The following is a 20,558-nucleotide window of genomic DNA, read 5'->3' as shown; positions in this document are numbered from 1 at the left end:
AAAAAGTTAAATAACTTATTTTTGCAACACTTTTCATGCCAATGGCCACATATTTGGCCATTGGCATGCTTAATGACACATATGCACCCTTTATTTGGAGCTGACATAGCTCCGTTTTTGATTTTGCAGAAATGTACTCAGTTGTCAGCTGAGTACATTTCTGCAGCTAACACGTCCATTACACGGACTGGTTTCTGCTTTGTGGATCGCTCAAATACCTCATTTGCATATCTTGGAGCTGCAAATGAGGTATTGAGCATTTCCACGCCCAGTCCGTGTAAGAGACGTGTTAGCTGTCTCTTACACGGAGGTTTGGGCTGTACCTGAATCGGGAGGCTTACACGGAGGCTTACACTACTCTTGAACTCTGTGTAAGCCTTCGTGAATCTGGCCCATTATTTTATTAAAAGCATTGCTCTTTCATACTTTAGCAGCAATTAAGCATCCATATCTTAACTGTAAAATAAATTATGCACGCATCATTCTATAGCTCAAGGTGATTGTGGAAGTCAATTGAAATAAGGAATTCAAATGTTGTGGGTTTAAATCCCACAGATACCAAGTACATAGTAAAATAATTAAAAAATATTAAATATTAACTTCAACAAAATAGCCATAAAACCAGTGTTGTTAATGTAATCTAAGTAGATGTGCAAAATATGCATATTGCTAGGATTACGTGAAAAGATTCTCAGTCCTATTTTGTAATTTTTAAAAAGTATTGTTAATGTAAAAATAAAAATATATTTCTATTGTTGTAATTTATTGTATGTGAAGAATGGTTCTATTTTTTCTTATCCAACTCCTTATCTATTTTTTTTTCATATGTCTGACCACAAGATTTTGATGTCATAATTCTCTGACAACTGACAAAATGATTTCCAGCACAGGATGTAGGCCAACCACTGTGGCTCAGCCTGCCATACCTCCAGCTGCTGCACCAACATCCATCACATCTGGGGCAAACTTGGCAGTACTGCCTCTGCAACCTCTGCACTACCTGGGCCCCCAACATCAGGTAACATTATCCTGGCAGCTGGTGCAGTGGTACCCTCTGGGTGTGTTGGTTGTGGTGGGGATTTTGTCATGTACCAAGAGCTGCCAGGCATGGTGCGTAAGTCATGGAAGGTACTATGGATGCATGCCTCAGCCATATCAAGAAGTTGCTTGTTGGGATGCTGAGAAAACAAAAACTTCAAACACTCCAACAGGAAGCTGAGGAAGGGGACAGTGATGACATGGGCCTCTGATGCCCCCTCCCTATCCCCAGTTATGGGGTCCCCCAACCTTTTGTGTCCCTCACCATCCCTATTTTTGTCTTGTTTGTACTGTTTGTCTGTATACTCTTCCTCGTCTACCCTACTTACCTGACCCTGACATACCTACATCCCTTATCCAACAGTCCTTTCTTACTGAAATAAATTAAAAAAAAATGTGGACACCTGTCTCTGAAAAGAAAAAAATAAATAATCACATATATATAGCTCCCCACTTTGCAGATGTCTTCTTGACACCCTTGATTTGGTCCAATTGGCTATACAACATGATAAGGTTGCTGTCACCCATCTGTGTTGTAGTGACAGTCAAAATTCATCTGATTTTATATACATGCTCATATTACACTGTTGAAGAAGTGGATAGCTAAGTTCTTTCCTAATTCCCTCCTGCAAATTCCTATATTGCTTCCCTTTTGTTCTTCCCCCATGCATGCCCCCCATTTCACCAGTTTCCCTTCTACCCCATTTTCACACATTTAATCTGGGCAAAAATGCAGAATCACGCACCACACACATAAATAATAAATCCTTAATAAAAGCCTTCACTTTTTGTCCTCTGCATTTCCAAGGACTTTGGCATTATGCACCAATGCCAAGCAACGATGAATGGCTTTTTGTGTCCTATGAGATGGTGCAGTTACCTTTGCACAATGCTGCTTAAACTCGCTGTGCTTAAAAAACCCAGTTACAGGAGAGTAATGGCACTAATGTTACATATTCACTCTAACATTTATTTAGACTGACAAATGTTTGCAAATGCAAATACTTATGTGTGCTATTGACATAAATCAATTAACTGATGTTCATTTTTATACATTGCATCACTTTACTCATTGGCTCTCACATTTGCAAAAATGATCACATTTACTTATGTAAATCATCCTGACAACATGTATAAAAACTTCTATTGAGCTGGATTCTAACTCTTTGTCATTTGACCTCAAAATATGAGCTTCCTGCTGTTACATCTGCTGCCACAGCGAAAGAAAAGCAGCTTATGTTTTTCTTACACTCAGTACTGTCCAAAGTACTGACTCCCACACTTTGACATTTAACATGGTTCAATAGATCAAGGCAAACCAATAGAAAATTCACTTTTTTCTCAATTAAGTAGAGATGTGCATTTGCTCATTGCTTAACTCCACACAGACAGTGAAGGTAACAGCAATAGTACTTAATGTCATAAAAGTTATAACACAACATTTCCAATATAAACTACAGTATAAACACCATATTATCTGTTAGCTATTTCTGCAATATACTACATGCATAAGTACTTCTCATGTTAAAGTTGCATTCATTAAATGTGAATCTTGCATGCAATACAGAACTCACATCCGAGCTGCTACATAAACTTGGTTAAAACCCTCCATTCAAGACTCTGAATTTCTTCCTCCCAATTTCAATGTAATCAGTGCTCATAAACAACATAAAAAAGGAGGTGGTGTCACTTTAATTTACCCCAATAGTCTAAATGTAGCCCCCTTTACTGATCCCATTCCACATTTTCAAAAAGCGGAGATCCTAATCTCTTTCCTAAACATTAATGGTTCAGAAAAACTCTGTATAACAGTCATATACATTCCCCCAGGAATCAACATCCTAGTTTTAGAAGATATACTTTCCTGGGTTCCCTGTACTATAAAAAATGAAACTACATCGACTGGGCCTCTACTTCCTCCCATCAATCTCACTCTAGCATACATTTATATCACTTCACACAGCTAATCAATACAGTCACTAGATTTAACTATAAAACTGCTAAAGGTTCTATATTAGACTGGATCTTAGTCTCAGATCATTCCAAATACCCTATATCTGGCACTATGGCAAACTCCCTTAGTGACCACCTTCCAGCTTTCATTTTTGACACTGCTCATCTTTATCAAAAGTCCATAATATCAAGGTAACACAAGACCTATCTAAATCCTGCCCTCATACCTTTAATAATATTTTAAGTAACTACAACTGGAACTGTCTTAAAACTCTTCCTGTAGGTGATGCCCTCCTTTACTTCAATTATTCCTTTCTAAAGATCCTTCAGAGCTTAGCTACTACCATATCCAAGAGAATTAAATCCAACTATGTCCCATGGCTATCTAAATCTACTAGGGAAATCATGAAAAATAGAGATAAAGCCTGGAAATGGTGGCTCAAATCCAAAATTCCTTCCAACCTTATCCATTGTAAACAGCTTCAAAACCAAGCCAAAAAAAATGTATCTGCAAAGATAAGCAAACATTCTTCTGGAATCTACAAACAAACAGGAAAATAATTGTAAACAGTCCTAGTCTTCTATCAATAACCTCTTACACCCAGCACTAGATCTAACCCTTGCCCATACCCTAACATGCCACCTGACCTTATCACCTCTAAATTCAACTCCTATTTCATTGATACTATAGCCAGCCTTACTGCCTCCTTCTCCACAGCCTTATCATCTAATCACATCCCCATACCCAACTCCCTTCCTCCATTCCTACATAATCTCTCAAGCCCAAAAATCCCTACTCAAGACTATATCAAGGAACCCCATCGACTAGAATTCAATCTCTCCCCTATGTCCACATCCCCCATAAAAACTGCTTCAAAGCCTAAAGCCCTGTTCTAATTCTGCTGACAACATTCCTGCCAAATTCCTTAAGATTGCTGCAGATTCAGTAGCCTACCCAATTAATATCCTTATAAACAGGTCCATCCAGGAATCATACGTCCCTTCCCTTTGGAAAAAAGCTATAGTCCTCCCACTTCATAAAGGTGGCCCATCCTCCAATATCTCAAACTTTCAACCCATTGCTATTCTATCATTATCTCAAAAATTCTGGAAAAAGGTGTCCAAAAACAACGCATCTATTATTTTTTAAATAACAACATCCTCTCCCCAACCCAACACATATTTCATCCAGGGCACAGTACATCAACTGTTCTTATCTCTTTCTTAGATATAATCAACAAAGCCCATGACTTAGGGCATACAGTATCAGCTCTCTTTCTGGACCTATCAAAAGCATTCAATACCATCTCCCACACCATTCTCCTGTCTCAGCTTCCTCTCAATCTCTTAACTGGTTTAAAAGCTATCTCTCAGATAGGCAACATGCAGTTAAATGGCAAGAATCTATTCCTCCCTACCTTCATAACGCTACAGGCATTCCACAAGGCTCAATTTTAGGGCCTCTCTTATTTAACATATTCATAAACAATCTACACCAAGCTGTTCTAAACACCTCCCTAATCCAGTATGCAGATTACTCCACCATAGTCTGCTCTGCCCCCAACCCAGACACTCTACAACAAATGACCCAAGCAGCATTTTCTACTGTAGAATCCCGCCTCCACAAAAAACATCTCTCTCTAAATGCCAAAAAAAATAAACTTATGCTGTTTACCCCCAAAAAGAAATACAACTGTCAACAGAGAAGGTTTCAATATATTCTCACTAAACTCTACAAAAATCATATTAGTAGCCAACACCAAACTAATAGGAGTCTTAATAGACTAAAACCTAAAATTTGACCTGCACATCTAATCAACTATTAATAAAACTCACAAAAAACTAGAGCTACTTTACAGGCATAACAAGTTTCTCTCTTTACCAACTAAACAAGCTCTAGACCTCACATACTTACTTTCATGTTTAACCTATGGCACACCATTGCTAATCAACATGCAATCTTCCCTGAAACTATAACTGGAGTCCTGTTACAACAAATTTGCCAAGTTTGCTACAGGCAGCCATCACTCCTCCCATAATTGCATAGCCTTAAGGAAATTACAATGGCTAGAATTCCCTCGTTATCTATTACTCATACAACTGATCATCTCACATAAACGTATCCATAAACCATTAGACTGCCCTGTTCTTAGCTCCTTACTTGCCCCCTTACTCCCCCTACTAGGCCACTATGCTTTGAACATCAACACTTACTCCAAATTCATAAGCCAAACCTACCTACAGGCAAACTCCTATACTCCTGGATCATTGCCAAATTATGGAATAACCTCCATTCCCCCATACGCAGGGAACAACGTCTCTCTAACTTCAAAACGCTCCTTTCATAACCATTTCATTTCTAACTGGATATGTAACTGCACTAATGCACCTCCTGCTACCTATGAAGCCATTACTTGATTCTTTTCTCCTTTTCAGACTCAAATCTGCTATTTATCTGGCTTCTGTAACTGCCTTGCATTGCACCTACTCTATCTAGCCTCTCCAATCACTCTGTCTCTTGCTCTATATCTGCACTAGAAGATGCTTACATTTATTTTCACAGCACTCATATTGGTTGAGAAGTTATGAATGTTTCTGGTGTCTTTCTACAGGTTATTGGGCATTTTCAACCACTTTTATACGTTTAAAGGTATGAATGTGATTTCCTCTTGTTACTAAACTTAATTTCTTCTCTAACTACTTGAACTTCCATTGATACTTTGCATACCTTCTGCACGCATTTCTATAATATTCTCAGATCAACTACTAGTGCTACAGTTTCTGTAGCATATGAGTACCTGATTCTAGTGGACTTTTTGTGTTTGTTCCTATGAATACTCTTTTTTTTTTTTTTTTTGCTTATTATGTTGCCATACATTGTAAACATGTATTATTATGTTGTTATACATTGTAAACTCATATATAAATTATTTTTGGCCTAGAGCTTTTCTCCACAGGCCTCCGCTGAAAATGGGTTCTTTATGGCCCAGTGGACTTTGCTGGTATACAAATGTCAATAAATAAATAAATAAAATCACTTTGGCATCAATTGCACAAAACAGTTGCATGGTTTCTAACTATGGAAAGAGCTGATTGGCATGTATTACTGTGTTTAATGCCAAGTTAGTCTTCATTCCATTATAATACATGTAAAAATACAACCAAAGTGAAGGCATTTGTTAGTGACTGAACACATATTTGCTGAGGCTCATGTGTGCCTTGCACCTATGCACTTGAAAATGGATATGTCAATAGTAGTTCCCAAATATCAATTACACTACAAAAATTAAATAGCACAACCACATTGTTATATCATCTAAAGCTTCATACTAACAATAGACATTCAGATTGTCTTATACATGTCTTAATGTGGACAACAATTCATCAGAAATATGAACACACATACATACAGAGTTGCATCCATGCTGATCATAAAGCGTGTGTGTGTGTGTGTGTGTGTGTGTGTGTGTGTGTGTGTGTGTGTGTGTGTGTGTGTGTGTGTGTGTGTGTGTGTGACTGTAAGTGTGCAATGTATCAACATATTGAGAAACAGGTGTATATGTTTCACTTCTGCAACATGTATTCCTGACAGGTAATTGCATCTAGTTTGAGAAGCTTTTAAAGTACACTTGTAAATTGGAACCAAAACAGAAAATCCAAATTCCACAATTTGCACACACTGTCATAACAGGACATGTTACTCACATCATATAATGATAATGTAATCATCTATAAAGACCAGTATGACAAAGCAAAAGCATACTTCAGGGATGATGTAATTTCTAATTACTGTGTTCTGCAGATGGGAACAAAATCGCTAGATGGGGGTTAACTTAGCACAATAGCCACATTTTGTGTGTGTGTGTGTGTGTGTGTGTGTGTGTGTGTGTGTGTGTGTGTGTGCGTGCATGCGTGTGTGTGTGTGTGTGTGTGTGTGTGTGTGTGTGTGTGTGTGTGTGTATGTGTGTGTGTGTGCACATAATTAGAAGTGCATGAATTTGTATCCTGCTGTCAGCAATCCAGTCCATGCAGAACAAATATTTTGACTGTTGTACATGCCTACACAGCCATTTCATACAGATCAAACAACATCGTCTCCCAAACATACAGTGATGATGTCATGTGCTATAAATTGCCCAGCAACAGTACATAAGTCAGATTTTTACCATAGTACTTGCATTAAGTAATGAGTTTTCTAGCTTGTATAACCATTTAGCTACAGGTTCTAATCCTAATGCAAGCTAGTGCTGCAGCAGTAATGTTAGGTACTGTGTTCTCCAGCTTCTGTAACTAGATATTTATGAGTTCTAATCTAACAGCAGGCAACTTGAGTGTGAATGCATTCAAATAACATTTTTGAAGCAATTTTACACCAAGATATGACTCCACATCCATGTCAGACACTCCTCCCAGCATTTTCTTCTCAGCATACAATGATGCTATTGCATGAAGTGGAATGTGGCTGTGTTAAAGTCAAACCTATGTGGTGGTGCTAGTGTTACATTGTATGGAATTCAGCTTCTATATCTATACAGGTGTAATGTTTAAATCAGATCCAGTCTACTGCTGTGTGTGGTTGATGGTATATTATGGTAATTGTATGATCTTTTGAATCACTTTTCATTTCACCACCACTTAGGGGAACCATTAACATAGCACTATGTATCCAACATCCTGTTTTTTCCCTCTGGCCACACAACATCCTTTCTGCGGAGGAGGGGAGGATGTTTTTATGTCAAAGATGCCTACACACATATGAAGAGGAGTCCTTCCATGAACCTCTGCAAGCCATCTCCAGAACAATGGATGTGTGATTACTAATTCTGTTATGGGGTGGTGCACATGCCACATATGGACAGAGGCAGTATGTAATGCAATCAAAAATACACACATACTCACAAAGCCTTACTATCTTCCATCATATAGGTATCGGGAGTTGAGTGTAAATGGTATAACAATGACTAGGATTGTATGTAATGTTGGCCATTAGTTTAGTAATGTCCTATGACCCAATCAACATTTCATGTGTTGATGTTGCTGCCATCGGCATTTGCTATGTTTAGGTGTGGATGTACAGTAGGCCTACAAGAGAGTATTACAATATGTCATGTTAGGTAATGTATTGATGGCCATTGCTGTCATTTGATTTTATGTTCCTTCCAAAACAGCTGTTGCAATATGCTTCATGAGAACTGTTGATATTGGATGATACTATATATATATATATATATATATATATATATATATATATATATATATATATATATATATATATATATATATTCTTGGCTTAGTAAGGCATGTGTTTTAGTAGAGGATCAAATCAACTTTCTACTCAGTTCTCATTCAACCAACAAAGTAACACTTTCAGTATGGCACGTGTGCATGTCTATACCCATCATCATTACTTGCTCTGTGACATCCATCCATATAAATTCATACTGATTATATGGGCAGATACGTCTTGGTTCATCTGCATGTTGTATTGCTATGATATACACAAAAATATCACATGTTTTGATTCAATTGCAACCTTACAGAATTTATTGTATGTGCAATTGTGTTGTTATTTCCGAGGATTATTGAGGTGGTTACCAGCACCATTGTATGACTATCAGCATTTGTGTCAGTAACTGTTCTGCATGAGTCACAACCAACTCATTTGTATGTGTCCTTACATGGTATCAGGCCACTCAAACACAGCTTTTCAATGAAAAACAAATAGGCATATGTTGTTCAGTCGATGTAATTACATGACATTGGTAGAGTTGTATGATTGTGTGAACAGTACCACTGTGTAGCATGTGATGCATAACCGAGGTTGTTTTTTGAGGTGTTGTCACAAATTATTTATTTAAATAAGTGTGAAATGTTAGGCGGGATACACAGCTAACCACAGAGTTGTTTTTGGATGCAAGCAGGCATACTCAACTGGAGAAAATAGACAGTCTGCTAGCTGACAGTTTTTCTCACACTTCACCCCCCTGTCTCCAATAACCATCATTCCTACCTAACTAAAGCCTCCAGACAGCCTATGCTCCTGCAGAAGGGTGTACAGCAACAATCAGCCATCTGAACAAGGGGGATCATCACCTGATGAAGGGACTTATAAACCCATAATCCTGACTCTCCTAATCTGTGAGATACACCAATGACTCATCATGGACTTTATCAATAAGGACACAGGTAATCTCCTGATTGTGTATCAATCCCATTTTTATATGTTAAGGCTACATCATGTCTGTTAAATCTGGTTGACATCTTCAAGAAGGTCAACAAGGGCATGCATTAGGAAAAATACTGTTATCCTGCATAACTTGACCTGGCAAAGGAATTTGACACAAATCCACACTCTGGTATTACAGAGAAACTGCCTCAGGAGGACATAAACACCTATGTCACCAAGTGGCTTGCCAAATGGATCACAGACAGGACACATAATGTTGAAGTGTGTGAAGTCACCTATAGCTAGAATGCAGTGACCAGTTTTGCACTTTAGGGTTCTGTACTAGGCCCTTTCCTGTTCAGTATTTAGGTCCTGTAAGTCAAGACAAGCTTACACATCCTTTCTCTAACCAGTTTTGGGGGTGAATGCAAATTGCAGACAATCATTGAATCAAAAAATAATATTGATATACTGCAGAAAGTATTAACACACACAACTGATTGCTGCCATAACCATGGAGACACACTAGATGAACAAAATGCATGATTAGTTGCTTACACAAGATAATTACAATCATCTTCTTTCGGCTTTTCCTGGTTAGGGGTCACCACAGTGGATCATCTGTCCGCTCATGATTGGCAGTGGAGTTTTACATTGTTGAGTTGCCAGCCCAGCGCCCAACCTTCCACCGAAGACACACACATGCACACACTCACACCTAGGGCCAATTTGGAGTGTCCATTCCACCTACTGCATGTCTTTGGGATGTGGGAGGAAACCAGAGCACCCGGAGGAAACCCACGTGATCACAGGGAGGACATACAGACTTCACACAGAAGGCAGCCCAGCTGAAAATCGAACCAGAGAACCTCTTCATGTGAGGCGGCAACGCTAACTGCTGCACCACTGTGGCCGCCCCACACAAGATAATTACAATATAGACAGCAAACCCCTATGAATAGACAAAGTGGAACATGACCTGGGTGCTCAGATAGATAGTAAATGGAACTTCCACCAGCATGTGTCCACAGTGGTGACAAATCCCTTCTATGTAGCACAACTCCTGAGTTTGGCAGGCCATCAACAGCAAAGTACATTATATTTCCATTGTTCTTAGCTCTCATAGCACCAATATTTGAGTACAATGCACCATTTTGCATGTACCTCACTAAAATCTTATAGAGATACTTTGCTTAAGTGTATCACTTTTGTTACAGTGAGCTTCCACACATCTTTTTTTCATAGATAAATATTTTTTGTGATGCATAGTCATTAGGAGGTGACAGTGCAGACTTCCCTTCAAGGTGTTCTACAAGATGCATATGTGACACACCTTCTTGTGATGCACCCAGTAAATACTTACCTCATTGACAACATTGTTGGCATAGGCTCCATTCTTGCAAGTGTGGATTATGGCATATATGTGTCATGCAAACCTCTCAGCTATCCAGAATTGCTCGTAATTTAAACTACAGGTGTAACAGTGTCCCTCTTAACACCTCCAAAAACTGGCCATTTTTGAGGAAGTTGTGCTTGATTCCCTTTACAGATTACTGACAAATCATTATAGTTGTACAAATGTGTTTATGTAGAACATGTATAATAACTCACAATCACACAATTTATGCCAATGTCACAGATTAACGGTAGTATTATTCTGATATTGTCCATGATTGTGTGTGCTTCTGTGTCTACTGTTTTACATGAGCCTGTTACTATGTCTTTCAATTGGCTGAGACCTCTGGTGACATTACATGCATATTCAAGTAACTCAGTCTGCACATCTTCACAATATGCACATACCCCGTATTGTATATACCATCCTTGATTAATGCCCTCTCCACTGATCAGGGTGCTTATATAACAACAAGTCATCTCCACTAATATGAGATTTTGTCTGACAGTCTCATAATTTGCAATAACTGTGTGATGATATGAATATACCCACACAGGGCAAGTAAACAGCAGTACATATTGTATTATGTACATATGTGATTACTGTTCATGTTACAACTGTCTTGTCTTTGGGGTGTATGTATATTAACATGACTTTATCTGGTGTACATTGCCATGTTTCACTTGTCCTCTTCCCCTTTCTTCATTCCTACCATTCATGTCTGTGGCCCTTTTCAATACACACTTACCCAGACTAGTATATTTATAATGTAGTCTATGTACTCTTAATGATCACCGCCAAACCTTTATTTCAGTATTCCAAAAACATGTGGGTACTGTACTTTGCAATGAGTACACTTTTCTATAATTTATTAGTCCTGCAGTCATTGCTTTAATTTTAACTCTGGAAGTCATTGCTGCTGTCTGTGCAATTTTGCAGAACAAGTTTGCCAGTATGTAAACTTGTCTGCATGTCTGAATGTGTTTCTGCTGCTTTTCATTGTTTCCTGTCTGGCAAAACTGTTGCTGGCCACGAAACCTTGTTTGCATTGGTGTATGCTTGATGCATGACATGCATATGCAATTATCACTGCTGCTCATTGTGCAAAAACCCAAACTCCATACAGGCCTCTTGCTAAGCCTACATGGAGTTTACTGAATCCACAGAACTATCTGTACGGTATATATTATTTATTATCTTTTCTAATGATGGTAAGTTATTAATTTCATTACATTACTGAATGAGTTATAAGAATTTCTAGGCTGCAATTTAATGTTTAATTTTTAGGTTATTATGGTGCACTATTGAAATCAGTTCTAAACATTAGCATACATGGAGAGCATCAGGACACATTATGTGTCTGATTGCTATCGCATAGAATCTTTTTCTTTTATTTTAATCTATTTCTACATAGTTTGAAAATATGCATAATATGTGCAACCTCATCACATAATTCGGCATTACTTTATAGGTTCATATGTCTGTACTAGGCTAATGACCTCTGGGGTCTTTTAAACCTAGCCATGCATCTCAAGTGTCTGACAAGTTCTGGTACCCTTTGTAGTCTAATCATGGACATGGGAGATGGAACATTTACAAGCACTGGCTATTTATCCATATTATTTATGGATTACCATCTGCCTATGCTTTAAATTTCATTCAACCCTTACAGTGACACCAGTGAACAACCCCTGATTTCCATTTTTATGCACGAATGAGGTAATCTAGAATTTCCTCTGCATCACATACACACACCTAGGTATAACTTGAATTCACCACTCACCCTACTGCATGTCTTTGGGAAGTGAAAGGAAACTGCAGTACCCTGAGAAAACCTATGTAAACACAGGAAGGATATGCAGATTCTGCAAAGAGGGCACACAGGCAAGGATTGAACCATTGAACCTTTTGTATAAGGTGACAATGTTACCATATCACTTTCTTTTTTTACTATGTGGCAATTTCTGATACCTTTATAAGACTGATTGTGCATTAAATGCACCTATATGCATATTTACTTATGTGTTATTTATTAAATATTATCACACAATGTCATAATACACTACCTGTATGAGCAAGTCTCAGCATGACTTTCTCATATTCTCTTGTTCTATGATTGTTGGAGTTATACATCTATTACTGAGTATGTATCATGTTATGCAGATCTTTGTTAGCACTATGTATATGGATGACCTATGCCAACTTCTTGTTTATGCATCATTTAACTCTGCAAGACAGTTTATTTCAGGAGGTATCAAAATATGCTGCTGCTTGTATCAGCACTTGTGTGAGTAACCTTCTACATGATTTTATAATATAGGATTGCTCCATACGAGTTAATATTTAAATGGATCAGCCAATGCTAAATTCCATTTATGTCTGGAAGTTTAAGAATCAGGGTTAGGGATCATAATCTGTACCACTGCAGCTTACTAGCATTTTAGGAGATTGGGCTTAAGACCATATTGCAAATAAACACTGTTGTCTCAGACAATGATGAACAATGGCAATGACCAAGTGAGCTTCACACTGTATCACTATAAAGCAAGCTATAGCCATTAGTTTCTCAGGATTTTATACACTTCCCTGTTATTGCAGCAGTACCCACTGCAATCCTACCATAGTAACTGAAAATTGATGTCTACTTTTAAGTCTTATGTTGACATGTTACCACCAGCCAGTCCAATGTGGCACATCAAATGTTTCAGTTGCTGAACACATAAAAATGAGCAGTTATATTACATAAAATAATGGTAGCTGTAGCAATGCAGTCAATCTCTGAAAAGCAGATTTCAGCAGTTAGCTTGAACAAGCATCCAGCCACAACTGTTTGAAACTGAATAATGATACTATTATTTAGACTCAATAAGATCAGGTAATGTCTTCTGAAAATACAGTATACAAGAAATTATACTCTTACACAAAGAGAAAAAAATGATATGTTTAAGTAGACATATGGCATTTAGAAACCACTAACAACTATAGGCACTCACCCAACTGCTGCAAATAATTTTTTTCTTATAATTTAGCACCTGCAAAAACATACAAAGAATATATAGGCATGAGCTCAATTTATTTGGTTAGCAAGCTTTCTCTTTTCAGTCCACAAAATTTGCAGCACATGGTACAAGAGAGAAAATAAGACTGGGTGAACATTTTAACAGTTACCCTCTAAAATAAGAAGAGTCAAATCACTTCAAGAATGTTGAGATAGGGAGTCTTGGAACAAATCATGATTGGCAGCAACCTTCAAATCAAATCTACATTATACTACATTTTGTCTTACCATGTGATTACAGCAAAAAAATGTTACTCATGTTTGACTCTCTCTCCCTCTACAGTCAGCAAAGCATTTCAGAATCTCCTGTTTCCTTCATGATTCACATTTTCATCTCTGAGAAACCACAATAATTCCCATAAAATCATAAAAATCAGGTAGTGTTTCTAAGCAACAAGCCTTTATTCTGCACAGACAAGTGATCTTCAGTAACAAAAATAAGAAATATTTTACAATGTTAAACATATCATCTTTTATACCTTAGAAATAAGTTTGGAAAATATATATATATTGTTTAATTTTAAACCAGCCTATTCAATGCAAACAATGTAAACTGGGGTTCACTACATAATCTCGAACTTTTGAAATACCGTATTTCAAAAGCTCGAGACCACGTAGCCTGAAAGACCAGAAGTGCGAAATTCAAAATCACGATGTTCAGATATATTGAATTAGCGCTTCTGGTGTTGCAGTTCAGGTAAGTATGTGTGTGTAAGTGTATGCTGTGATTGTGATGTGTGTGTGTGAGGGACTGTAACATGTGGGTGTGAGTTTGCCTTGTGTGTCTGTGCAATCTCAGAGTTAGAATAATTAAGTAGGGGGTGTGGGTGGTGCAGGGGGGGCTTGCCCCCTGCTTATCTGTAGCATAGTGCGAGATGTTTGATTGTGGGGGGAAGCTGTGTATATATGTATGTATGTGCTGTATGTGTGTTAGATGTTCAGGATTTTAAATTTCGCGCTTGTGTAGTTTCGGTATATCGGGGTTTCGGGTTTATAGTCTCGAGCTTTTGAAATTTGGTATTTCAAAAGTTCGAGATTATGTAGTGAACCCAAACTGGGCCATAAAAAGCGCATTTTAGAACAGCAAGTACCCACCCCCAACACACTGCAACTGATTAGGTCAAACTAAATCTTAGTTGAGAAAAACACTACCTATGTATTTGCAACCCACATTCCCAAATCAGGTAATAAGAAAAGCATAACATACACATAAAAACACTGACTTTTAACTAAAATCGCTTTTGGCTAACTAATGCAATACAGCCTTCATCAGGTCTGTGACAAGAGCTAAAATCATATACATAGGTAGATAAGTAAAAACAATTAACTAGATTGATACAAGAAAAAACACATAGCTATCTGACCATAATCATTATCTAACTAGAACACTATAAATGTAAATATAAATATAAATATAGGATAATAGGAGATTACTAGGCTATCGACCCAGAGGTCATTTCAAGCCTAGCCATTTCATCCCAATGTGATGCCATAGAAATGTTAGTTAATACCCAAGACTGCATTTTGTAATGAATGCCCATGTCCTGGAGGGTTGTGGGCGCTATTTCTGGTAAGAATTTACCGTGCCCCATCCAGTCATCCAGGTTCCTTTTAAACACTGTCAGAGAGCTGCTCTGTTTCCCACAAATAGGTAGCCTATTCCAAAGATGTGTCATTTGCTAGGAGATAAATCTGTCCTTCCAGCATGTCCTATTTAAGTCGCAGGCTACATTTAGGTCCCTGGAATGGGTGGTCCTAGTCCCATTTGATTTATGGATATGCAGCAAGTTCATTAGGTTTGCATATGAGATTGCTCAGTAAGCCAGGCATTAGTCTCCCCTAAGAAGTCTATATGATATAGAGTAAAGTGACAGGGAATTTAGTTGCTCTGTGTATGGCACATGCTGGAGTTCCTTGATATTGTTTGTTAGAAACCTCTGAAGTCTCTCCAATTGCTGCAGGTGCTTTGTATGGTACATGCCAATGGGGTGTTATACTCAATTATGGGCCAAAATAGTGTTGAGTATTGAGGGATTATAACCTCTTTTGCTCTTGAGGCAATGTCTTTACTAATCAAGTGTGCTATGTAGAAAGCCTTCCTTACTACAGTAGATCCATGGTGGTTGAAGTTAAGGTCATGGTCAGCTTGTGAACCCAAGTCCATCACCACTTCGTGGGCAGTTAGGGTATTGTTGCTGAATTGTTAGCATGAAGGGACATTGTTTGTACCAAAGGGAATGATGATGCATTTCTTTGCATTTAGTTTGAGACTATAACTAAGACACCAGTAGCTGGTCTGTGTAAGATGCTCCTGAAGTATACTGACATCATTTGTGGATTCAGTAATTGCACCAGTTTGCAGTCATCTGCAAACTTAGTCAGCCACAACCTCTTAGATTTGACATGAACTTCTGAGAAGTATATACCAAACAGTAGGGGGCCCAGCACTGACCCCTGTGGCACCCCACTGGTAACAGGTCTGCTGGTTGATGTGGAGTCTCCAACTTTGATAGTGTGTGTTTGGTTTGTGAGCCAGTTGGCAGCTTATCTTACAATGAAGGAGTTTACATTCAATTTGCTAAGTTTATCGGTAATGCCTGTGTGTGGCATTGTGCTTAAAGCCTTTGCCCAGTTGAGGTATGCTGTATGCACAGATTTTCCGTCATCAATGGGCCTGGTCATTTTTTTCTAAAAATATCCACAAGATTTAACAGGCAGGATCTGCACTTGATGAAGCCAATCTGGGTAGGATCCAAGGTTTGGAGGTTGGCTATGTCTTTATTTATGAGGTCCATAATGATACATTCCATGGCTTTACAGATGAGGCCAGTTGGGCTTATGGCTCTGTAACTCCCTTGGACCGTTGCTAAGCCACCTTTGTGGAGGGGAATAACTGTTGATGTTCTCCATTCCACAGAAACAATACTTGTGGTTAGACTATGATTTAAAAGAGTACTTAATGGTGATGCTAGTTTATGTTTTAACCCATTTAGAAGGCTGCCTGAGATGTCGACTGGGCCCACAGAGGCAGTGTTTTTCGGTTGGACAAGGATTTCATAACCTGTTTTTCAGATGTGTAGGGTGGGGGAGGGGGACATTTGGTGCAATAGATATGGAGGGGATTGGGGGGGGTGAAATTTTTGCCAAACCTATCTGCTAGCAGGTTTGTTATCTCTGTGGGTTCAGTGTGTGCATGATACCATTGGTCACTAGTTCTGCAGATGCCTGGGTTCTACCTTTTAGGCTTTGTACGTAGCTGTAAAAGGCCTTATGGTTATCTTTGGCTGTGCTAGCTACATTTTTCCTCAAAAAGGTCCTTCGAGGATTTGACAAGTTGTCTTATTTACCTGTTGAGGGCAAGGAGGGTGCTTTTCTATTGCTGGAGTCTCACCTTTGTTTTCATAGACAGCAACATTTTGCATTTATTGTAAAGTTTGTTGATGATGAATGTCCACCATGGTGGCTTGTTTTTATTTACGGCTCCAGCTTTGGTTCTTTCTGGTACAGCTGAGTCTATACACTAATGCAAGTGATTGTACAGGGCTTTAGTGTAAGCTTTGGTGTAGTTACCACTTCCAGCTGGGGGTGGTGCCCCAAATGCATTTATACCTTCACTTAGGAGGGTATAGTATATGTCTGTCTAATCATATCTAATATGTATTAGTGTGTATAAAGACTAAGTTATTTATAGCTCAGAAAAAATTATTTCAGAAAAAAATATTTTATTTTCAGCTCAGAAAAAAATGTCAGATTTTTTGCAGTTAAAAAAACTTTCATGACAGATTTCTTGTTTACCTCCCCAAAAACATGTATATTCAATGCAAACCAGTAGAAAAAAAACACACAAAAACAGTGTATGAAGTAAACTAGTAATGTATAAAAGTGTGCAGGTATGTGCATGAGTGTGCATGAGCATGCACCATTACACTAAATGGGGGACTTATAGGAATACTTTATGGTAATACTGGCATGAAAAAAATGTGTATTTTGAATTTACCATTTAAATCTCTGGTGTGATGTAAGTGTACTAAATCTAATCAAAGCAGAATTGAAGTTAAAGTAACTAAACATATATACATTTACACACATACTACACATATTTTTTATTTTATTTTAGTACATAAAAATATTTCTACAAAAATTCAAGAATCCTTTTTGCAAATTCACTCAGCTCTATAGGAAATTCTAGACCAATTACAGCAACACAACTTTTGGAAAGAAGTATCAGTCGTAAAAAAAAAAAACACTCTAACTGTGTGGTTCTGCCTCAAACCCAGATTTAGCTGTGAAATTCTAATGTATTTAACAAAAAAAGGACTGCATGACTCTTATACAGCTTACACATTTTACAATGTTGCTGTAATTTTATTCAAAACAGAAAAGGACTGCATTTACCCTTTTCTTTTGAAAAGTAGTTACATTTACCATGGCTTGGCATCAGTTGTATACAGTAAGACACACACACTGCATATCATTAGGAAAATTCTATATTGCCTAGTTCTAGGTCAGCTCAGTTTTGTGTAACTTCATTACATTGCCTTGTTCTGTATTTGTAGAGTTTGCATGCACTCACCTGCACAATTCTGAATGTGTTTATTTTGCATTTTTGTTTGTTTGAATGTTTGTTGTACTCAGTGAAAACAGATGTATTCAACAGCAGACTCACAATGAAAAGCATGCACCTACACAACATTTCTATTTAAGCAGGTTTTTCAATAACAGATCAACCCCAGATTCACTATCCTTCCATGCAGGACTAGCTTAGTCCTGCACAGAAGCGGCCGTTTAGGAGCAGGATGGCAGTGCACCTTGCATATTAATGAAGACGTGTTGCCTGAGCTCCTAAACTTACATGGAGCATGTATGAGTGCAGGGGGCATGTCTGAGAGCAGAGGTCTCAGAATATACACACCCCTGCAATGAAGAGTTGTAATAAAAGAATGAGCGAGACCACTCATAGCTGTTCGCATACCCCTAGCAACATCCCCCCATGTTTACAAGAGCAATCGGTAAAACAGTAAATATAAAGATTTTTTTTTTTTATGAAGCAGATTAAATTTAACCTTAGGTGCGCGGGTTTGTCCATCGCTTAGCTACTGTTAATGCAGCTTAAATAGCACAAGAGGATAAAAAGCAAGATATATGCAATTGAAGCAGTACAGAAATAGTGTAGTGGGCAGTGCATTCGCCTTACGAGCAGTTATTCCCAGTTCAAGTCCTACTCCAGTACATTCTATTTTCCATGTCAAATCACTTTATGACCAATATTTTTAGTTGCATAAACGACTAAATAACATATATTTGTGAACTGGAGTACTGCATTAAATGCAGGTGTGAGGTGTCATTGTCATAATGTTGCAAAGTTCACAGATACTCACAACTGCCCCATACAGTATATGCACACAGGAATCAGGGATACAAATGGAAAGTAGAATATGTAATGAATAATAACTGCATAAAGTTACCTAATCCACTACCTTCCCAACAACCAGCACACATTACTGTCTAAATTAGTGTGGTGGTAAGCAGGAATAAGCACTAGTAAGCAAGTGTAAGCACTATTAAGCAGTAGTAAGTGGGAGTAAGCATATTTAAGCAGTAGTAAGCGAGTTTAAGCCTGTTTGCATGAGGGTAAGCAATGAGCACACAGGTTAAGTAATATTGAAGCTAACTCTCTGTAAGTATATTTAACCGAAGGTTAGCATAGCTTACCCTCTTGCAACCTGCGCAAACCCATTTACAAGTGCTTAAAAGTGCCTTAATCACTCTCTATGTAACAGCCACTGTTCTGGCTGGAAACAAAATAAACAGCCTTTGCAGGTCTTGAACCCCATGACCCTGTACACCATAGTCACAGCAGTTAACCACTAAGCCATCACAGCAGTACATAGGATTGAAGTATCACCAAACAGATCGTCACTATAAGGAATTCAAACTGAACATGTGAAAGGAATCTATATACAGCTTTATGTTGTATAAATTACTACATAACATAAATATGTGAACTGGAGTGCTGCATTAAGCCCAGGTGTGAGGTGTCATTGTAATAAAGTGTTGAGATCCCCTAATAAACACAAGGACCCCATACAGTGTACGTACACATGAATTATGGATACCAAACACATATATAACATGTAATGAATAATAAATCAATGCCAAAAAGCAAATATAATGCAACTTAAATATTGCTCAATGCTAAGTATTGCGCAGCCCAACTTAGTAGGTGTAAGCAATGTGTAGGCCAGCTAACTCAGTCTGCCCATTGGTATACCCCTTTAAGCAATGCCAACCTTAGGTAAGCAGGTTTGCCCATAGCTTAGCCTTTTCAAAACCATCCAATCACAGCAAAGTGCAGGAAATCGGCTCTATATAAACCCAACAGGCAGGAATGCATCTCATAACTGGTTGTAGCTTCCCCTTGTAGGCAATATGTCTGGAATGGGAGAGGGTGTGTACTTTTGGGCACAGTGCTGGGGCATTCAGGAGTTCAGAGTCATGGCAAGACTCCTTGTGAAAGACCATGACCAGAGACTGCTGCAGGGCCAGTACCAGGGTTCCCGATATAAAGCAGAAGCCTAGGACCATCTCGCCCGTGACCTCACCAGCGTCACTGGCATACCCCAAACTGGTGAGCAGGTCAGGCATCACTATGCCAGCCTGAAGTGGTGAAAAGGGGATTTCTTGAATCAGTGGATCCAAGAGGCTAGGCGGACAGTGGAGGCTCCAGCCATGTAAGTATCAGTCCACTACCTGTTTAATAATTGCCAGCTCATGTATATTATGGATAGGTATGGCTAAATATTCCTCTTATGTCCTTCACAGTGGCAAGTGAGTGGGCTATGAACCAGGAGGCCCATGGATGTCTCTTGGAGCGGTTGCGAAGCGAGGCAGGTTAGTAATACCCTTTCATGTACTGTCATAGGAAATAAATCTAAAAGCAATAGTAA

This window comes from Protopterus annectens, chromosome 2.part0 (assembly GCF_019279795.1).
Source record: "Protopterus annectens isolate FY-2018-M chromosome 2.part0, PAN1.0, whole genome shotgun sequence".
Classification (NCBI taxonomy): domain Eukaryota; kingdom Metazoa; phylum Chordata; order Ceratodontiformes; family Protopteridae; genus Protopterus; species Protopterus annectens.
This window is presented reverse-complemented; position numbering follows the sequence as displayed.